The following is a 13,193-nucleotide window of genomic DNA, read 5'->3' as shown; positions in this document are numbered from 1 at the left end:
CATATAGTTGTGAAAAATTAGCGCAGAAAAACAAAAGTTCTGTGAGCAAGTCGCTAACATTCTGGTCACTTGTGTTATTTTTGCATGCTTGCAGTAAACTGTTGCCGCAAATCGTGTGTAATTATGCTGTGTGGCATAAGGGAATAATTTCTGGAATTTAACAGAACATGTTTGAATGCGAAATTCCCCAAAGTACGCACATTACACCAATGTGATGTAAATTTCATCCGGGCCTATTGCACATGCAAAGGACCCAAGGAATCCTGCAGACGATGAAACTTCTTTAGAATCTTGACTGCTTCTTCATGCAGCAGCACAGTTTACTACCACTAAAGTCCCTATAGCTAATAGTCCGCAGATAATAATCTGGTAACAAGCTTCTCCCCTAGGACAAAACAATGTAAAGGAGGAATAGGCCCTGATAAGACTGTAAAAAAACACACTTAATAGCTCAGTTGTTTGTTGATAGTTCAAGGAAACGAACAGGACAGAGGGATGTAATATGTGCGGGGGAGCAGATTATAGTTAGTTCAGTAAACTATAACAGGTGAATTTAAGTAACTTTAACCTTTGTTTTTTCAGTGAATTTCTTTGATTTAAAAAAATGTAAATTAAGAAATTATTACCAGATCTAATTATAAAGTCACTTTAAACTTTGTGTTTTTTGGGTAAATTTTTAGGGTTTATTTTCATTTATAGACAATCCTATTGACTTTTTCAAGGGGTCACCACATCATTATATTACGACAATCCAGTTGGCGTTGTCAAAAGGGGACCACAACAGTATACAAGGTAAGACTATTGGATTTGTCAAGAGGTAACCACATTAATATACAAGGCTTGCTTATTGGCTTTGTCAAGGCGTAACCACATCGGTATACAAGACAAGCCCATTGGTTTTGTTAAGGAGTCACCACATCATTATATAAAGGCAAACATATTGGCTTTGTCAAGGAGTGACCTCATCAATTCGCAAGGCAATCCTATTGGCTCTGTCAAGTGGTCCACAAAGCAATACATGAAACCAATCCTATTGGCTCTTTTCAAAAGATGAATGCATCATTATACAAGACAAACCTATTGGCTTCTTCAATCGATGAGGACTTCAACATAAGAAGGTAAAGTTATTGGTTTTATCAACATCATTAAACACTGAGTTAGAATCTTCCTCTTATATTTTTCAGGCACCATAATGCAGCCATAAACCCGACAACAAGAGGTCCCTAAGATCCTTAGCTGAAGAGCGGTTTGAGCTCCAGCTCAAACCGAGCTTAAAAATATTGTTACGTTTCTATGAAGTCACATTCTATGGGCCAAGGAAACGTTACTGTTAACAAATGATTTCTGGGAGGCTGCTGCACTCCTTGCAGTCCCCAACAACAATGTGAAAACATGAAAGTGATGCCCCATGCCCAGATTGTGGCACAGCAATGTATAAACATCATGCAAAATAGCCCACGAAGGACATTATGGATGACTCCTTGCTGAGAGCAGTGAATAATAAATGAGCAACTATAGACACTCATTTCATATTCCCTTTTGGGACTTATAATTTTTCTTTGGGTGCCCCGGTCTTACATTTAGCTTTGTGATTTGTCTGAAGGAAAGAGCAGCAGGAAGACATGTTAAATACCCACCATTAACCTTTTATATAGAGCAATCAAATAGTAATGTTGCACATACATATCTTCTGCCATGCACATCCTTTACATGGGATGGGACTGGACAGCTTGGGAAAGGATTGGAATACTGGGAAATTAGACAGCCAGGGTGTTATACCTGGCATCATTGGCGAGGGTTTCCCCTGTATTTTGTGCCTTGACCTCCTGTGTTTTTGCTGTGTGTTGGACACCGTTTTGCTGGTCTAGATGCTTTGGACACTTTGCCACTGCTGTTCAGTGCCAAAGTGCAAGTACTCCCTTTGTAAATTATTGTTATGGATTGGTGTTTCCATGGTTGGTATGTTTGATTTACTAGTCAGTCTCTAGTACAGTGCACTGCGTGTGCCCAGGACCTGTAAATCAAATGCTGCTAGTGGGCTGCAGCATTGATTTTGCCATCCACATAAGCAGCCTTTAAGTGGCAGTCTAGTACTGCCATGTCAACTTAGCAAGTGCACCCAGTTGCCAGGCCCTAACCTTCCCTTTTCATACATGTTAGTCACCCCTAAGGAAGGCCCAAGGTACCCCTTTGGGCAGGGTGCAGTGTATGTGAAAGGTAGGGCATGCCCTGGTGTGTGTGGCATGTCCTGATAGTGAAATACTGCCTATTTCGTTTTTCACTATTGCAAGGCTACCTGTTCCCATAGGATAGAATGGGGAGTTTGCTAATAACATCTTATACGCATAACCACCCCTGAGAACAAGATATAAAAATAAGGTTTGATATGCCTGAGCTCAGAACGTTAAAAGACATCATTTAGTGAGGGTGATTTTTACATTCTGGGTTTGAAAATATCACTTTTAGAAAGTAGGTATTTTCTTGCTTTGCCATCCAGTGTGCCTCTGCTAGGTTTGTGTATTGCATGTCTGGCTTTGGAATGACAGGGGCTGGGGAGAAGCAGTGGCTCCAGAGAGTCCAATGAGTCAAGGCTGGGCTGAATAGGCCTGGGCTGCATTTAGAGTAGGGGGAGGAGATTTCCTTTCACCTGAATGGGCCTGGTCTGCCTTCCACAATGCTGTCTCCATCTCCTGCCAGGAAGCTGCACCAGCGAGGACAGAACTGGTTTTGACCAAGCACAGGGCACCAGAGAACAAAGGATTTTACTGTATAAAAAGAGGGGTCCAGACCCCAGACTTTTACATCACTACTGGGAATCAAGAGGAACCTTTGCCAAAGAGAAGAGCCGGAGAAGCTGAGGAGAAACACTGCCCCTGTGCTGTTTGCTGTCTGCGGTTGGCCTGCAGTGGCTACTTGCTGCCAAGGAAAGGAGAAAGGACTTTGCTGTTTGCTGTGTCCCCTGCTTGAGGAAGATCTCCAAGGGCTTGAAATTGAGCTTGCCTCCTGTTCTGAAGTCTCAGGGACACAAAGACTTCACCACCAGCTCCCCTGAACTTTCCTGCTGGGAGTTCTGACCTGCAAAAGAGGTGCCTGCTGTTGTTTTAAACCTCTAGAGACTGCTTGCCGCTGGGAGCTGGAAAATCAACGCAACACCGAGAAGCGTGACACATCTGTATCTGTTTACGACGCATCTCCAAAGAAACCGTCCGAGATCACCGCAGCGATTTTGACGCAAGGCCTGCTGTGCGGCTGCAAGAATCCACACATCGTTCCGGATCGTCGCATTGCGGCGCCAAGTCTGTCACATCGTTGGGGGACGCAGTAAGTAACCAACGCATCACCTCCCCACACAGTAAGAAACCGATGCATCACCTCCTCTCCGGTAAGGAACCGACGCATCACTTTCCCTGCGCAGGAGTAAGGAACCAACGTATCACCTCCCCCGGGGCAAGGTACTGACACATCACCTTCCTTGAGTGCAAGGAAACAACGCATCACCTTCCCTGACACTCTTTTTGCTTGGTGAGTGACTCATCCAAAGTACTTTTTGTGAAAAGTGTTGTATCTGCAATTTGATTTGAACTGAACTATTTCTACCACTTGAAAGTCATATCTTTTTACTGTATTGTGGATTTTTGTCATTTTGGGTCTTGATTGGTTTAGATAAAGATTACTTATTTTCCTAAACTGGCGTGGTGTCCATTTGTAGTGTTTTCACTGTATTATAGTATGTGTTCACAAATGCTTTACACACTGCCTCTGAGATAAGCCTGTCTGCTCTTGCCAAGCTACCAAGGGGGTGAGCAGGGGTTATTTTAGAAGTGTATTCCCCTTACCTTGACTAGAACCAAGGGTCCCTATTTGGACAAAGGTACCTACCTCTGCCAACTAGAGACGCCCATTTCTAACACAGGGAATTAAGAGAAATAATTAACAGTTATTTAAAAGAGCATATTCAATAAAAGGGAACAAAAAAGAGAGTCAGGCACAGCAAAGAATGTAGGAATAATTTACAATATGAATGAATAAGGGAAGGAAATTAAAGCACATTTCTTTATGACCAGTATAAAACCTTGAAAAAAACCTCACTAAAATTCACAACAAGTAGAAATTGCAAAAAGTAAAGTGTAATGGTAAAATGATACTACTTCTTTCAATGCACAAGAAGAAAATGCATTTGAATATTGGCTGTTTCAAATGTGCCTTTTGTTTAGTTGCAAGACAAACACGATGGGTGCCGGTAATAATAAGGACCTAATTGTCACAACGTGAAAGTTGGCTTAAGGGGCAGACTCCCATAGAACATTAATGAATAATAAATAATTAAGATGCCTAAAATGAAGCCGAATAGGAATTAAGGAAAGGCCTATATGTGTTGGAAGTTATTTCAGAGATCTTATGAATCACTGTTAAATGTGACGAAAAAAATGTGACTGAAAAAATGAATTAGAGTCAATGCAAGTTTGTGCCTTGGAAGAATAATGAAAAATGGCTTCTTGGTATTAATAGAAGGAAAGACTAACAAGCAAATAAAATGGATTTATTAACAGGGTCTGTGACTGAATGATGTGGTGCCATGAAGGAGGAATGTGAATAAATAAAATAACGAAAACTGAGAGACAATATTGGAGGAAACCAGATCGTGAAAAACTGTTTTAACGAAACACAATTTTAAAGAAATACAAAACAAATTATAGAAACATTTTAAAGAAAAGATAAAGTTAGGGAGATATCCAAAAATACATAAAAGTTGTGTGGAGTCTAGAGGTGGTGAAGACATGGAGCACAGAAGATAAATAATGATAACCACTGATTTTACAGTTTTCCAGAACACTGAAAAAAACCATCAGAATTCACAACAAAGAGAAACTGAGAACAGGAAAGTGTGATAATAACAAAGGATGCCACTTCTTTTAATGCACAAGAAGGAAATGCATGTGGATATTGGCCATTCCAAATGTGACTTTTGGTCTGCTGTTAGAGAAACCCAGTAGGGGTGGTAACAATAAGGACCTAATCCCAGCACATATTTAATTTAGATATATTAAAGGCTCAATGTTAAATGTAAAACGAAAATGTGCTGAAAATAATCAGCTAGAGGCAATGCATAGCATAGGTAGGCAGGTTGGTGCCTTGGAAAGACCAATGAAAGAGGGCTTCAAGACATTAACAGAAGGACAGAGTAACACAGCAAATAAAACGGATTAATTAACTGAGCCTGTGACTAAATGATGTGTTCCCCTGAAGGAAGCATCTTAAAATCAGCAAAAGAGGCAGAGATATCACTTTACCAGGATGAGGGGTTTGATTGGTCAGTTGAATTTATTTATCTGAATTAATGGGAACACGAAAATCGAGAAACCACGTTGGGGGAACCAAGTCATGATAAACCAATTTTAACAAAAGACAATTTTAAGGAAATACAAACAAATTACAATAAAAGGAAACTTTTAAAGGAAAGAAACATTTAAGGAGAAATCCAAACGTACATCAAATTTGTGTGGAGGTTATGAGGCCATTTTTGGATTCAGGGACGGGTGAACTTTAGGGGTGATGAGGTGTTTTTATGGGTCAAGAATGGATGGAATTCAAGTGTTGAAGTAAGTTTTTAAGGTTTAGGAATGGGTGGACTTTAGGGGTTGTGCTTTTTTAATTTTTAGCAATCGGCAATGGGTGGTGAAGGGCCTTTTGGGTTTAGGTATGGGTAGCGTATAGGTGTGATGAGGGGTTTTTAGGATCCAGAATGGGTGGTGTTTATGGCTGGAAAGGGATTTAAAGGTTCATTGATGGGTAGAGTTTAGGAGTGGTGAAGAGCTTTTAAGATTCAGGAAAGGGTGCAGTTTAGGGATGGTGAGGAGTTTTAGGGGTCAGGGATGGGTGGAGTTTATGGACAGAAAGTTTTAGGGTAAAGGAATGGGAGGAGTTTAGGGTGGTGAGGGTTTGTTAGGGTTCTTGTATGGGTGTAGTTTTGGAGGAAGAACAGCTCTTATGGATCAGGGACAGGTGGAGTTTAGAGGTGAAGGGGGGCTTTTAATGGTCAGAGGTGGATGGTGTTTGAGAGTGGAAGGGTTTTTGGGTTCTGGGGAGATTGTTCTATATAGATGATGAGATTTTTTTAGGGTTCGGGAATGGGTGGAGTTTAGAGTTAGAGAGAGGGTTTATAGGGTTCAGAGATCGGTGGATTTTAGGGGCAGAAGGGCTTTTAGGGTTCACGGATATGTAGAGTTTAGGCATGGTGAGGGTTTTTTAGGGGCAAGGATGGTTGATGTTTAAGGGTTGTGAGGGTTTAGTGGTGAATGCTATTTAGGCGTGGTGAGGGGTCAGTAAATTAAAAGCATCCAAAGTAATTGCTTGACAATTAAAATGATATAAATCTGAAATAATGTCCCTGAAGTAAACCACTAAGGGCCCGATTATGAGTCTGGTGGTCCACGGAGCACCAGACTTGTGGAGGCACAGCGGTGGCGTTTTCCCGGCAGCCCTATTGCAATTCGGGCAGTTGGACCACCACAGCCCCGCCGCAGCCACCAGGGAACCGCCATTCCCTGGCGGTGTTGCGGCGGTCAGGAGGCTGCAATACGCTTGGCAGGGCAGCCGCAGTCTGCCAGGCATATTACGAGTTTCCTCTCCGTCGGCGGAGAGAAAACAAAGGAGGCCCTTCAGAGCCCCCTGTGCCTCCTCCGCATGTGGTTGTACACAGGGGGGCACAACATGTGCCCCCCTGTGTGCATGCACACCAGTTCCTTCACGGCATGTACTTTTCAGTCCATGCTGTGCAGGAACTGATTTTGACGTTCCCATTGTGGTGCCCATTGTCAGGACATTGCTGTGGGAACACCAAAAGAAAAGCCCGTCAGACGGGGGAAACTCCTAATCTGGCAGGTGGTCTAACCATGGCCTTGGCAATGCGGCGGCGGGGCAGACCTGGTGCTACACCTCCAAAGTCGTAATCAGGCCCCAAGTGTCTCCGAAAAACATATTTCAGAAAGTGAGACCTGCAAAAATTGCATTTGCACCTAAAAAAATAAGCATGCAAAAGCCAATTTTGAAAAAATACATTGATGAATTGTATTTTATGAAATGGCAAAAGCCATTCATCTTGCAAATTTAGATTAAACAGGTTAAGTGGAATGGTTTCTCAGGAATGGTATTCCACTAAATTGTTTTTCTACGAAATTACATACAAGCCAGTTGATTGGCTAGCAACTGCAACAGGAGGTTTGTCCTGAAGAGCTGTCAAATTACAACCTGAAATTAGGAACTTTAGTGAAGATGTGGCAAAGGGTTTGGGGCAGGTCACTGCATTCATAGAATTAATGCAAACCACTCAGGTTCAAAGCTGTGATGAAACAGAGCCAACAGGTTGTGAGAACACCTCTAGCGTAACCAACATGTTACCAGTGCTTAAGTTGATCTGGTGGTTGCTGGTGGAGGCACAATTACTCATTTTTGTGTACAGGTACTTATTTTTTATCATCAGACATTTTCCAAGTGCAAGAGAAGAAAACACACAAATGGGAAAGAAGGACGAGAAAGATGGAAAAACCGTCACCAGGGGAGAAAGCAGGAATGTGAAAGAGTGTGATAAAGGGGCAGGGAGTGTCTGGTAGTGGATTAAAGAGTCCTGAGGTAGGCATGTCCTGGTAGCCTAAGATAGTGGCCGCAATCTAAGCAGGCTCCGCGCCGGTCCTGAATATTCTTCACTATCAGGCCCCACCAAAGTAGGATCATCCCAAAGGTGGCTGACTGTCCACCCCATCTCCCCACCACCATTGCTGCTGCCCCCATGAGGCGAGGTGGGTGCTGAAAAAAACACAGATAGAGCCCCTTGGGAAGACTTCGAGGTCTCCTCCTATGGCTGCAATAGCTGGAGGCATGGGAGTTGGGGTCAGCTCTCTCCCTTTGCCGCCCATGCTTCTGGCCCCCATGAGAGGAGGCAGGCCGAAAACATCCACAGAAATATTTGGGCAAACCTCGAGGGAAGCTGTCAGCCTGTTGATACTCCCATAGAGACCGAGGCGCTCGGGGCATGAGAAATAAGAGACAGCTCTCCTCCTTCACCTCCCCCACTGCTGCTTCCCTCGTGAGATGGTGTGGGCTGAAAGCACCAGGATTGATCTCTGGGCAAACCACGGGGGAGTGATGTCGGCCCGAGGAGACCCTTGTTGCTGCTACGGCAGCTGAGGCCACGAGATACGTGGGGCAGCTGTCCTCCCTTGCCGATTTGGACCCACTGTGGGCACCTAGGGGGCAACGGGCATGTCAGGCAACGAACGATGCTGGACAACGACATACTCCTCACTGTAGGGCCCACGACTTAAACCTGCTACCGTGAACTATGAACACTGGCCATAGGGTACAGAGTGGCAGAACTGTGACAGGGCCAGACTAGATAGAGCACACAGTTGGGGCTGTACTGGTGACACAAAGACACAGAGGTGAGGAGTGGGCAAGCTGCAGACCCCGTTGGCACGGCAAAGAGTCCTGGGGAGACCAATTGGGCACCAGAATACAGTAGCATTATAGGGGAAGAGGTTTGGGTCTGATGCACGCCCCCTTTTTTCTTCTTTCTCCTGCCATCCCCACCAGGCGCACATGTTGGAGCGCATTCAAGTGCTAATGCGGTGCCCCAGGAGCTGTGGCCTAGAGGGATAGCCCACACTGTAACAAGGCACTTGACACAGAGAGCACTTACCCGGCCTTGCATCATGACAGTGGCAACTGATCAACTCGGGTGCAGGTAGAGGAGATTTGTGTACCCACAGAGGCAGACAATTACGCTGGACATGGTAAAGGTCAGTCTGGACCACCAAAATAATAAAGGAGAAGGTTGATGCGGGTCAAGGGTGGATCATTGCATACGCCAATCCGATGGGACATGCAGTGTCATCCGAGGAAGGGGCACTAGACGCCCTCCTAGACACAGGAGGAGACTGTCTTCCAGGCTATAATACTCAAAGAGATTAAAAACAGCCGCAAAGACCTGAACGACAAGCTTGGCGGGGTAGGGGTGGGTGTCATCCTCCGCCTGGCCTTACACAATTTATCCGAGTGAACTATGGAGGCGAAATGGTGCATTCCCTCACTGGAGGATCTGGTGGGCACCACTAGCAAATAGCTTAAAAGATTGAGGGAGCTGACAACACTCCTTTAAAACCTCTTAGAGGACGCAAAAGGCAGATCACACAGAAATAACTTGCGATTGGTGGGATTGCCGGAGGATGCAGAAAGACAATAAGCAGAGAAATTCCTCATGGACTGGTTTAAGACATGGATTCCAGTCAGAGAATTATCCCCATCCTAGAGAGGGCCCATAGGGCTCTGGCTCAAAGACATTCTCCGGGGACCCCAACCTGGACTGTCATCATCCCAGTGTGCACAGAGATGCTATACTGCGGTGGGCTCACCGCCTACAAGACATTCAGTGTGCAGAAACTAAAGTGATGCTATTCCAGGAGTATACGGCCAAAGTGCAGCTTATGCATAAATACTTCTTAGAGGTGAAAAAGAAATTTCGGGCCATGGATATTCAATACACACTTATCTACCCAGCTAAGCACAAAACTGTATCAGGAGAAATCTATGTTCTCTGAAACCCCAGAGGAGGCATGGGACTGGGCGGCGGAGAGGAAGCACCTCCTGACAGACCTTCCCAGGGGTGATAGAACCCACACTCGAGTGAGGGCAGAGATTATCACCATCAGACGGACAGAGGGTGAGCTCCCAAGAGTATGCACCTCCAGTTACCCACTGGTGGGGACAGGATTGGTTGGTTGTGGTTCATATGTTTTGTTTTTGTTACCAGAACACGCCACACACACTACACCTCCCCCAGGTACCAAACGTATATGAATGACTATCAGCCATGACCGCTATAGACAGAGACACATACTGTAAAATAGTGTCTTGAAATGTGAATGGACTGATGGATAAAGTCAAGCGGACAGCAATCCTATGACAAGCACGCTATGAGAGTCTCTTCTGCTCGGCAATGAATACACTTTCCTAGACCCAACATGTCTTTAACCGAAAGTATCATGCTGTGTTCACCAGGGATTCCAGAGGGGTGGTTAACCTGTTACATAAAAACTTTCCCCTGGTGGTTACAGAGATCGTCCCAGACAAAATGGGAAGGTACATGGTGGTAGTGAGTTGACGAAGGTTATTGCTGCTGGAACGGAGGTTCATAGTTGGGGGTGACTTCAACAACAGCATGCACTCACTGTTCGACATGGCATCTTTTGGTGTGATTTCCTTGTTTTTTGCTTCTGACCTCCTGTTTAAGACTGCTGCATTTTGTTTTTGCTGTTTTTAGAACTCTGGGCACTTTACCACTGCTGACCAGTGCTAAAGTGCAAGTGTTCCATGTGTAAAATGTATTGGTGATTGTTTTATCCATGACTGGCATATTTCATTGAATCCGTAGAAAAATGCACCAGGTGTGCCTAGGGCCTGTAAATCAAATGCATCTAGTGGGCTTGCAGCACTGATTGTGCCAGCCACATGAGTAGCCTCGCAAACATGTCTCAGAACTGCCACTGCGGTGTCTGTGTGTGCAGTTTTAAACTGCCATTTCGACCTGGCAAGAGCACCCACTTGCCAGGACCAATCCTTCCCTTTTACTAAATGTATGTCACCCCTAGAGTAGGCCCCATGGGCAGAGAGCAGTATATTTAAAAGGTAGGACGTGTAGGGGTGTGTTTTACATGTCCTAATAGTGAAATGCTGCTAATATCGTTTTTCACTTTTGCAAGGACTATCTCTCCCATAAGGTAACATGGGGTTTGCCTTTAAATATCTTTTAAGTGTAATTAACCATTGGGAGCAGACAGAGATTTGGAGTTTGGGGTCTCCGAACACACAATTTAAAAACACAACTTTTGGTGAAGTTGTTTTTTAAATTGCGTGTTTGAAAATGCCCCTTTTAGAAAGTGGGTATTTTCTTGCTTAACCATTCTGTGCCTCTGCCTGTCTGTAGAATACACATCTGGGTTGGCTGACAGTTGGGCTCATATGCATTCACTCTAGATAGTCACACAAAGGGATCTGAAGTGTACCTTGCATATCCTGATGGCCCATCACCAGGCTGACGGGCCTTCCTGAGCTAGAGTGGTGGGAGGAGTTGCCACTGACACCTGAATAGGGCTCTGCCCGTCCTCACAGAACACTGTCTCCACCCCCCTGTCAGGGAAAGGCAAGGTCTTGTGCACTACAAAGGCTTTCCTTTCAAGTTTTCCTGCTTCAAAGGCAGAAAGGGATATAAGTAAGGGAACTCTGACACCCCAAATTCAGAACCCTTCTGGACTGAGGACATTCTGCCAGGAAGAAGAGCTGGATGCTGTAGGGTGGACTGCCACTCTGCCTGTTGCTTTGTTGAGCTGACCTGCTGCTTGCTGCTTCTATCATGGCTTGTGTGTACTTGCCTCCTGTTAAGAAGACTCAGGGCCATCAAAGACTTCACCTGCCAGTGCTTGGGCTCTTCTTTTACTGAGAATCCTGACTTGCCAAGTGGTGCCAAATCCAGTTCCTGGGTCCTTGGAAGTGTAACCTGGTGATCTTAAGGAGAAAATCCACTCATTGACTACCAGCGCCTGTTTTCTCGAGCCATTACTGCAAAAGATTGACGCATCGCCACTGCCTGCCCTGAAGCATGGTGCTCGCTTGAAACATCGACCATGGCTACACTGTCATTTAGCCATCAGAAGAATCTCCGCAGCGTGAGTCCAGAGCACCTTGTCACCGACGTCCGTAATACCCACTCTGACTCCGATGCAGCACTTGCTTCGCAGCTGAGGAAATGACTCTGCGCCTGCTGCGTGGCTGTGAAATCGACGCAGAGCCTGCAAAGACACAGCGCATCTGGATTTTTGACACATCTTCCCCCGACACCGTTTCTTTATCAACACTGCACGGTGGTAAGGAATCAAGGCTGTATGTCCGGAAACTGACACATCACCTCCCCTACCAGCAAGGAACAAACGCATCCCCACCCCTGCCAGTAAGGAACCGATGCATCACCTGCCCTGCCCAGCAGTAAGGAACCAACGCATCACCTCCCCTGTGTAGTAAGGAACTGAAACATCGCTTTGCTTTTCTGGCACCTCATCTCCCCTGCGCCTTGCACCGTCTTTGATTTTTGACGCATTTAAGGTACTTTGTGCTAAAACAAATGCATCCATTGATTTCTATGGACTAAACTTGCTGACTCGTTTAAAAGTGATATTTTGAACTTGTGTATGTTAGATTTTTGTTGTTTTGGTCTTTTTTTATTCAGATAAAAATTGGCTATTTTCCGAAGCTGGAGTGGACTCCTTTTCTAGTGTTTTCACTGTGTTACTGTGTGTGGGTACAAATGCTTAGCACATTGCCTCTGAGATAAGGCTGACAGCTCGTGCCAAGCTACCAAGGGGGTGAGCAGGGGTTATCTTAGCTGTGTGACCCTGACTGGAGTGAGGGTCCTTACTTGGACAGGGTGTAAACCACTGCCAACTAGAGATGCTATTTCTAACACGCACATAGACACAAAAGACAAAGTTAGAAGGGGGCGACGTTGGACACTGGAATCATGGGCAGACTCACTCGATCTCTGCAACAGTTAGAGAGTTCGCAAACCAACCACACAGGAATGCACTCACTATTCTCATTCCCACAAGTCGCACCTGCAACTAGATTATTCCTTCCTCCTTCCGTCTGATATTCTGAGGGTGTCCGCGGACAAGATTCACCCAAGGATATTGTCCGACCATTTACCTAGTGAAATTGTAATGGGACTGAGGACATTTAGGCGAAATATTTACACAGGCCAGCACGCCGGTTGGCTGAGGGACACCAAGTTCCAGGACTACGTAAAGAAGGAAATAGGCTTCAACTTTGAGGTTAATTCCACCCCAGCTATATCGCCTGTGACACTCTGTGAGGCCATTAAAGAGGTACTCAGGGTGAAAATACACCTGCATAGCCAGCAGGAAGAGGACAAAGAGGAGATTAAGGCATTGGAGCAAACAGTTGGATATATGGAATGTCTCCTTGTTCAAATAGGGGAGGAAGAAGACCTCCACTTCCTAGAGGCAGCCAGAGAGGCTATTAAACAGAAGCAACTGGGGGAGATAAGGCAACAATGACACATATGCAAAATACAATATATGATTTCAGGGCTAAAACTAGGAAATCAATTCACAGAGTAGCGACCAAAT

This window comes from Triturus cristatus, chromosome 5_2 (genome assembly GCF_964204655.1).
Source record: "Triturus cristatus chromosome 5_2, aTriCri1.1, whole genome shotgun sequence".
Taxonomy (NCBI): Eukaryota; Metazoa; Chordata; class Amphibia; order Caudata; family Salamandridae; genus Triturus; species Triturus cristatus.
Note: the sequence above shows the minus strand (reverse complement) of the source record.